The sequence below is a fragment of the Balaenoptera borealis genome (genome assembly GCF_965194805.1).
Source record: "Balaenoptera borealis genome assembly, chromosome: 2".
Classification (NCBI taxonomy): domain Eukaryota; kingdom Metazoa; phylum Chordata; class Mammalia; order Artiodactyla; family Balaenopteridae; genus Balaenoptera; species Balaenoptera borealis.
Window position 1 is genome coordinate 147296840 of NC_138867.1, and position 8239 is coordinate 147305078.

At 36.1% G+C, this 8239-nt stretch overlaps 1 long non-coding RNA gene across 1 annotated transcript in view; it reads left to right on the forward strand.

Annotated features, from left to right (window-relative positions):
- The window catches only part of LOC309622730, a 400144-nt gene extending 393329 nt beyond the window's left edge, over nucleotides 1–6815 (forward strand). Inside the window, exon 2 of the long non-coding RNA XR_014241088.1 lies at nucleotides 589–6815. This is a non-coding gene — a long non-coding RNA (uncharacterized lncRNA). The remainder of the gene's footprint in view (nucleotides 1–588) is intronic.
- The last annotated feature ends 1424 nt before the right edge of the window (nucleotides 6816–8239 follow it).

Consider the following 8239-nt stretch of genomic DNA (forward strand, 5'->3'; position numbering starts at 1 on the left):
AAATTCCCATGTGATACAGTGCTTGCTGATGCTAGAACCACACTTGGGTAGCAAGACTCTACACAGAGGCCAGTAAAATCTCAGGTGAACTATGCCCTATCTAGTCCTCTTTGCCTGTCTCAGTCCTACTTGTCTCTGATGGTTATGTGACAGAATGGTTCAATGAGATCCTAATGTGCTTTCTTTCCTCACGGTCCTTTCCCATCTCTATCCATTTCACAAAGATAGTATGACCCTGTGTGTCTCCTTGTCTCAGGAGAGATTTCTGTTTCTGGGCTGAAAGAAAGGTGACTTGCAAGACACATCCTAGTCTGTTTTTTGCTTTCTTGAGGCATAAGCCATTGAGAAGAGTTGTGCTGGTTTTCTTGAGAAGGAGGAGGCAGTGGCCCTTTGAGAAGCAGCAGCAGTCAGGAGAATCCCCTGCCTGGGAAGGGGATGGAGGTCTGAGGTCACAGGCCTGAGGGGATGGCTGAGTGCTGCATATAGGGCACTGGAAGCCTAGCAACAGAGCTCCCAGCCTTGCCAGAGGTGCAAGCACCCCAAGTTCAGCACATAAACTACAGAATCTTAAGCATTCAAGGAGGGAAGCTGCTTCCTGCCCATTTTTAAACAAATTCAACAACCTCGGTACAAATGGCCGGAGGTGGAATAAAAATAACCGATGTGATGTTCCACATGCTGGGGAACTGAAAAAAGGTTTTAGGTTGATTTATAGAAAATAAATGGATACTTCCTTTAGGGGTGAATGTTTGAATCAAGTTTCATATGTGCTAAACTTATTTCCGATCCAGTCTCTTCCCTGAAGCCTGAATTGATGTGTTTAAGGGCATCATGGCAGAGACAAGAAGTCCTGACTTTGTAATTCGGATTGAATTCCTAATTTGGGATGGATGTGAGTCTCAGAGTTCTCATTTGTAAAAATGTGGCTCACAGCACTTACTTCATAGGATGGTTGAGTGGGCTAGAAGTAATCAATGTAGAGCATGTGACATGTAGTGTCTGATTAGTAAATGTTTGCTATTCTTATACTACCTACTCTCCTACTGCTGTTATGACTACCATGAACACTTGTACTATAATCAAGGCAGCATTTTATTCTCATAGTTTGACATCAGCAAAATTCCTAAAACGATGTTGTGCACATCATTTATTTGAATATTATTCAGAATCCTCCTGCATAGCAACCAGGCTCTAAATAATAAACTTTTGATCATGATGATGCCTGTAAATTTATTACCTACTCTTGATAGTTATTTTTCCATACAGCTCAGTGCCATACCTGTAGCATAAACTATGAAGGCAGAAATCATGTTTTATATTTCTTTGTAATCCATTAGTTTTTAGTATCTTGTAAATAGTACTCAGCCAATATGTGGCAACTCGTTGTTGCAAAACAATGAGTTTTGATAATTTAGGAGAATTATAGGAGACAGAAATTTTAGAGATAATTTTAGCAACCTAGGATTAGAGAAGGCACTGCATTCTACACTATATTACCTCCATATTGCTTCAAGCTTAACTGTATCCAAAAGCAGATTACGTTTTGTTGCTTGCCAAGTAGGCTAAATGTTAGGGTTCATACAACTATGGAAACCGGAGCAGGGAAAAGCAGACCACTAAAGAGAATCACTTTCCTTCATCTGTTATATAAATATTTTTGCAAAGCTTTTGAACCCAGGGTATCAAGGAAGAAATCATTGTGCTCTTAATCTAATTAAATAGCTCATATTTTTAAAGTAATATCCTCATATGTGTCAGCAAAATATGACCATTCCTTTGAATTCAGTTAGTCAGGGGTTAAATTTTTAGCAACAGATTTTTACAGCTGCTGTCAGAAATACAGTAATTACTTTGGTCAACATTCTCCAAGAAACTCCAGCTGTCTTATCAAGCTTGCTTTGTCAGAAAGACTCCTTTCCTGTTAGGGGGCATGAGTTGCAGAATAACTACGATGGTGCCAGTGAAAGAATTGGAATAAAAAATATTTCAGAAGCCATACTGTGACTTTTTTTTTGCTTGAATTTGAAATTCTGTTCATATCTACTGTGCTTTTAGACAACCTTCCACCGAATTTTACGGACTTAAGTAAATGAGCATCTGTAGCTTTTTTCTTTGAAATTAAATCCATATGAAATCAATGCTAACCATGGCCATCAATCCAAATCTCCGCCCACCCAACATAAACAAAAGTGAAGATAGCAGTAACATATACCCTGGATGCTCTAAGATTTTATCACCTTAATGTGACTATCCTCTGAACAAAAGCCTAGCTCTAGAGCTAGTCAGAGGTCAAGGATGGTTCATCTGATCAGTGTAAATTTTCAGGGAAATTCTCATTATTCATAGAGTTAGAGTCATTCAGAGATGGCTTTAGTTTATACAATTACTCATCCTGTCATTTCCTTTTTTCTCCTGTAAGGGAAGACTTAGCAGGGAGGAACCAGGGACCCATTAACTTATAGTCAGGTGACAAAGAAGGGGTATGTAAGGAAAGAAAAGTAAAGGGGTGGTATCAATGGAACTGATTAAAGTACAATTAGAGTCCAAACCCCATACTATAGCACTTAGCAGTAGAATGTTCCAGTAGAAGACTAGCACTGATTTTCATTATTTCCACTTTATCTAGAACAAAATCCAAACTCCTTACCCTTATTTACCATCTATCAACAGGTGCCCGACCACTTTTTCAACTCCATCTCATACTGTTCTCTGCTTTGCATACTATGGTTTAGACACTCAAACCTTTTGGATCCTCAGACTTAACCAAGCTTGTTCCTAACTTAGAGATTTTGCACTGGTTGTTCCCTCTGCCTGTGTTGCCACCCCTTGATCTTTATATGACTGGTTCCTGCTTGTCATTAAAATTGAAGCTTAAATGCCTTATCCTCCCAGGGGTCTCCTTTCCTCATCATACATAAGGTAGTCACTAGCTTTCTATCTATTTTAATTATCTTAACACTTAACATTTCCTCATCTTCTTCTTACCCAGTTTATTATCATCTTCCTCTACGTGAAGATGAACTCCTCAGAGGCAAGGTTCTGGTTGGTTTTGTTCACTCCAGTGTCCTCGGGAATTACAGTGCTGACAGGTATATTGTAGATTCTTAATAAACATTTTTGAAGGAATGAATGAATTTAAGAACAAGATGTTCGTTACCTTAGGGATTTTTAGTCAAGGGATTCTTAAATTAAAATCCATAGATTATATAAATAACCTTGCATGAATAATATAATGCTTGTTTTTTTTTTTTTCTGAAGAGAAGCCATGGTTTTTAGCAGAATTTCAAAGTCTGACCCACTGTCTCAAGTCTCAAGTTGAGTTCCCCAGAAGCGGTTCTGAGATGAGTATTCATGGAAAAGTGATGCATGAGGAAATTTCTCCAAGAAAAACAGGTTGTCAAGTGAGGAAGTGAGGCTGGGAATGCAACAGGGCCAAGCAACGGTTAGATATCAAACAAAGTCCTACGGAGGGTAACGTTGGGTCCCTTTTATAGGGGAGCTCTGGAGATTGTGTAACCCTCACTCAGAGCTGTGGTTATCAGGACTTAAGAAGCTGGAACATTTATACTCTGCATCCTTAGTCAGTGGCTCATGGCTTCCTGGAGCAGAGGTGCGGGTTATAGTTCTGACTTTCTCAGTTTACAGATAAAGCTTTCTCAGGAAGCCTGAGGGCAGTCTTCTAGTGAAGAGAGGCAAGTTCTAGATGTTGGGAGTAAAAGCAAACTAGAATCTGATGTTCATGAAAGTGGTAAAGGGTTCCCAGGGGTATAGGTGAAGCACTGACAGTTTCTGTTATACCTCCTTCAATAGAAAAAAAATAGTTTAAGAATTACCAATCTAGTCTAATTCCCTTAATGTAAAATAAGACCTACTGAGGTGAGGTGATTTTCCAACAGTTATGTAATTAATCGGTGAGATTTGTCTGGGTCAGATCCAAGGTCTTCCAGTTACCAGCTAATTCACTATCTATCTATTAATTTTTAAAAATTCAAATTAAGATACTTTTTTTAAAAGACATGGAGAATACAAAGATGATTAATTCCTGCCCCTGTTCTCAGTGATTTTATAGCCTAGCAGGAGATAAAAGATGCCTATAAACAAGCAGAACTAGAAGTTATTACATAAGAAGGAATACATTTTTAGGGAAAATCAGAGCAGAGAGTATCACTTCCAGTTTAGGGACTCAAGAAAGATTTCATTGATGTTGAGGCATTTGATTTTGGTGAATCTTTCTTGTTATAAGAAAATATGTTCATTCAAAGATATTTACATGAGCATCTACTATACTTTAGATATGGTAATAAGGACTGGGAATAAGGTGGTGAATGAAAAAGGCAAAGTCTCTATTCTCATCTAATTTATATTCTATTTTGGTAAAGACAGATAATAACCAAGAAGAGTAACAAATAAACAAGATAATGTCCAAGAGTGATAAGTACCATGAAGGCTATGAAAGGTAAATGAAGAAGGGCAGAGGAAGAAAAGTTGAGGCTACTTTAGATGGAATGATTAGGGAAGGCCACTCTGACAGCTGAAATTTGATTTGAGACCTGAAGGATGAAAGGTGCCAGAACCAAAGAGAAAACCACTTAGGAGAAGAGAAAACCCGGCAAAATGAAGAGCAAAACCCCTGAGGCATGAAAAAGCTTGGAATAAGTCAAGAGATTTAAAAAGAGTCATTTTGAACTTCAGGATCAAAGAGGTAACCTGGCTTGAGATTAGTTTAGAGAGATTGGCAGGGTCTTGTAGGCCAGAGTAAGGAATTTGCCTTTTAAGGGCAGTGGTTAAACATGACATTGCTTTATGTTTTAAAGCTTACTATTTGTACCAGCTATAAGAAATTGGAATTTGAAATTAAAAATATTTACGTTAGCTCCTCAAAAGCAGTTGGGTATAAATCTAAGAAAATATGCAAAAGATCTGTAGGAGGAAAACTAAAAATACACTGATGAAAGAAATCTCAATAAGTGGAAATATATGTTCATAGATTGGAAGACTCAGTGTCGTTGTCAGTTCTTTCCAACTTGATCTATAGATTCAACCCTCTCCCAATCAAAATTCTAACAAGCTATTGTATAGATATCGACAAACTGATTCTAAAATTTATATGCAGATGCAAAGGACATAGAATAGCTAACATGATAGTAAGAAGCAAAATAAAATTGGATGAATAAACTACCTTACTTCTAGACTAACTATAAAGCTACAGTAATCATAGCACCTTGTTTGGGGGAAAGAATAGACATACAGATCAATGTGACAATTTAAAAAACTCAGGAATAGACTCACACAAATTTAATTTATTTTTAACAAATGCACAGGCAATTCAATGGACAAAGGATATTCTTTTCAACCAATGGTGCTGGAAAGGATAGTTTTTTCAAAGAGTGCTGCTGAAAAAATATATTTGGAAGTCTAAATATGAGCCTAATCACAGATATTATACCTTATACAAAAATTAATCTAAGGTAGATCATATATGTAAATGTAAAATGAAGAACTATAAAAATTATAGAAGAAAACACAGGAGAAAATCTATGTGATGTTGGGTGATGACCTTTTAGATGCAACACTAAAAACACATTCAGGAAAGAAAAAAGGATGGTAAATTAAACTATATTAAAATTACAATATTTTAATCTGAGAAAGAAACAGTTGAGCTTAAAGGAGCTCTTGGTTTCTAATACTATTCTCCAAATAAAAGGAGCCAAGACTCTTTGAAGAAAAGCATGACTCTGGGACTGGGGTTGGTATATACAAGATAAGCCTGGGGCAGACTGTAGTGCCAGAAAACAAGGAAGAACTCAGAACAAAACAGAACAAAATAAAATACCATACACAACTATAGAGTATGGCAAAGGCACAGAAGCCAACTGAAAGAGCTCCCGAGGGACAAAGCTGGAACAATTTGAGGAGCAAAATAAATAACATAGTATTGGATTATAACATAAAATATAAAATAAATATGCATGAATCCATACTTACATATAAATAAGTGATTTAATAAATAAATAAATGGAGAAGAGCAGTTTCTTCTGCAGAAGAATTCCAAATAATTTATATAGAAAACCACCCCCTGAAGGTTGGGGAAGTGGGCATAACTCTCCACCCCTTAAGTGTGAGCTGTGCACAGTGTGACTTCCTTCCAAAGATTACCTTATGGAAAGAAGGAAAAGAATAAGTTTACAGTGGAGAAAGCTGACAAACACCGCCTCAGCCAAGTGATCACGTTTTATATCCACAGCGATGTCATGTTGGTACTATGAACTCTTCCTATGATGCAATGAAATGGCACATTACCTCTATGGCTATTTTCCCAAAACCCCATAACTCCATTTTAATAATAAAAAAAAGAAAGCCCAATTCAGAGATATTCTAAAAAATACCTCTCTACTACTCTTCAAAACTCTCAAAGTCATCAAAAACAAGGACAAGTCTGAGAAACTGTCACAGTCTAGAGAAGCCTAAGGAAACCTCAGATGAATCTAATGTGGTATTCTGGATGGAGTCCTGAATAGAGAAATAACATCAGGTAAAATCTAAGGATATCAAAAAAAAAAAAAAATCCCACAAGGACTCAGAGGCAAAGAATATACAAATCAATTTTCACTGCAAAGTAAAGGAGCTGTTACAGTGGAGGATTACTGGACTGAATGTCAATATTATGACATAGTATGAGTGTGTTTCATGTTTGGTAATTGCAATCATTGTTGCTTTTGTTGTGGTCATCCATGTACAATGCTTGGTGTCAGTCTATTTATCTCTTGTAAAAATAAAATACAGTGTGTGTGTGTGGAAAAAAAAAAAAAAAAGAATAGGAATTTGTTTAAGACAGACCATCCGAAAAGTTTCTGTTATCAAAAGTGCCTATTCCAGAATGCCAAAGTCATTTGCTTAGACACCTAAAACGTACTGTTCATTCTTTTAAAAGAGTACACTGAACATACAAGCTAAAAAAAAAAAAAAAAAAAAAAAATCTAAGGATATCTGAATAAAGTATGAACTTTAGGTAATAATAACGTGTCAATATTGGTTTATTATTGTGACAAAGAGACCACACGAATGTAAAATTTTAATAATAGGGTCAATTGGGTGTGGGGTGTATAGGAACTCATTTTACTATTTTCACAACTTTTCTGTAAATGTGAGACTATTCTAAAATAAAATTTTTACTAAAAAATTACTGTGGTGTAATAATAAAAAATAGGAAATAACTTGAGTCCATCAGCAGTATAGTAAATAAACAAATTTAGGCCTATGCTTACGATGGACTACTAAACTGCACTAAAAATAACAAACTCCTCATGCATGCAACAACATGGATGCATTTAAAAAATATTGTGTTGAGGAAAGAAGCCAGAATCAAGAGTGCATACTGCATGATCTCATTTATATAATTTCCAAGTGAAAGAAATCAAAATAGTGGTTTTCTCTGAGGGATGGGGATTGGAAGAGGGCACAAGAGAAATTTCTCAAGTTCTGAAATGTTCTATATTCCAATCTTGGTAGTAGGTACGTGAAGAATATATTTATCAAAACTCATTGAATTGTATTTTTACAATCTGTGCCTTTTGTGGCATGTAAATTTTACTTCAAACACACCTACATTACGATTTTAAAAATACTTGGCTACTGTGGGGAGAATGAATTTTAGGAAGTTAGAATAGTATCAAGGAAACCATTTAGGAGTCTACTGTGCAAGTCTGGAAGGAACAAAAAGTGATATAACAGAGAATGCGCAAAATAGATGGATTGGGGATATATTTTGGAGCTGGAGGCACCAAGGACATGCTGTTTTATTAGATGTGAACAATTAGAAATTCTTGTGGACAGAGCCCTGTACTTAATCAGCAGAGCCAGACATGAATTTCAGCTCTGCTACTTTTCAATTGTGTGATCACACACAAATAGCTTCATGTGTTTGGGCCTTTAATATCTCATGTTTTAAGTGAACTAATTAGAATTGTCCTACCTAAGTCCCAGGTTCCAGAAAGAATCGAATGAGGTAATGTATATATAAACAGTTTATAAATTATAGTGTTATTACAGATATTAAAATTATCAAATACATTATGTAATGAGTGCAACAGTACTGGAAAATATATCATAGGTACTTTAATCATCAACCATGAGCAGGTAAAATACCCTAGCTCAGTAGACAGGTCTACTTGTCTGGATGGATAGTACAATTAAGAATCTCAAATTTGGACCTTAAATTAAGAATCCCAGACTACAAGTT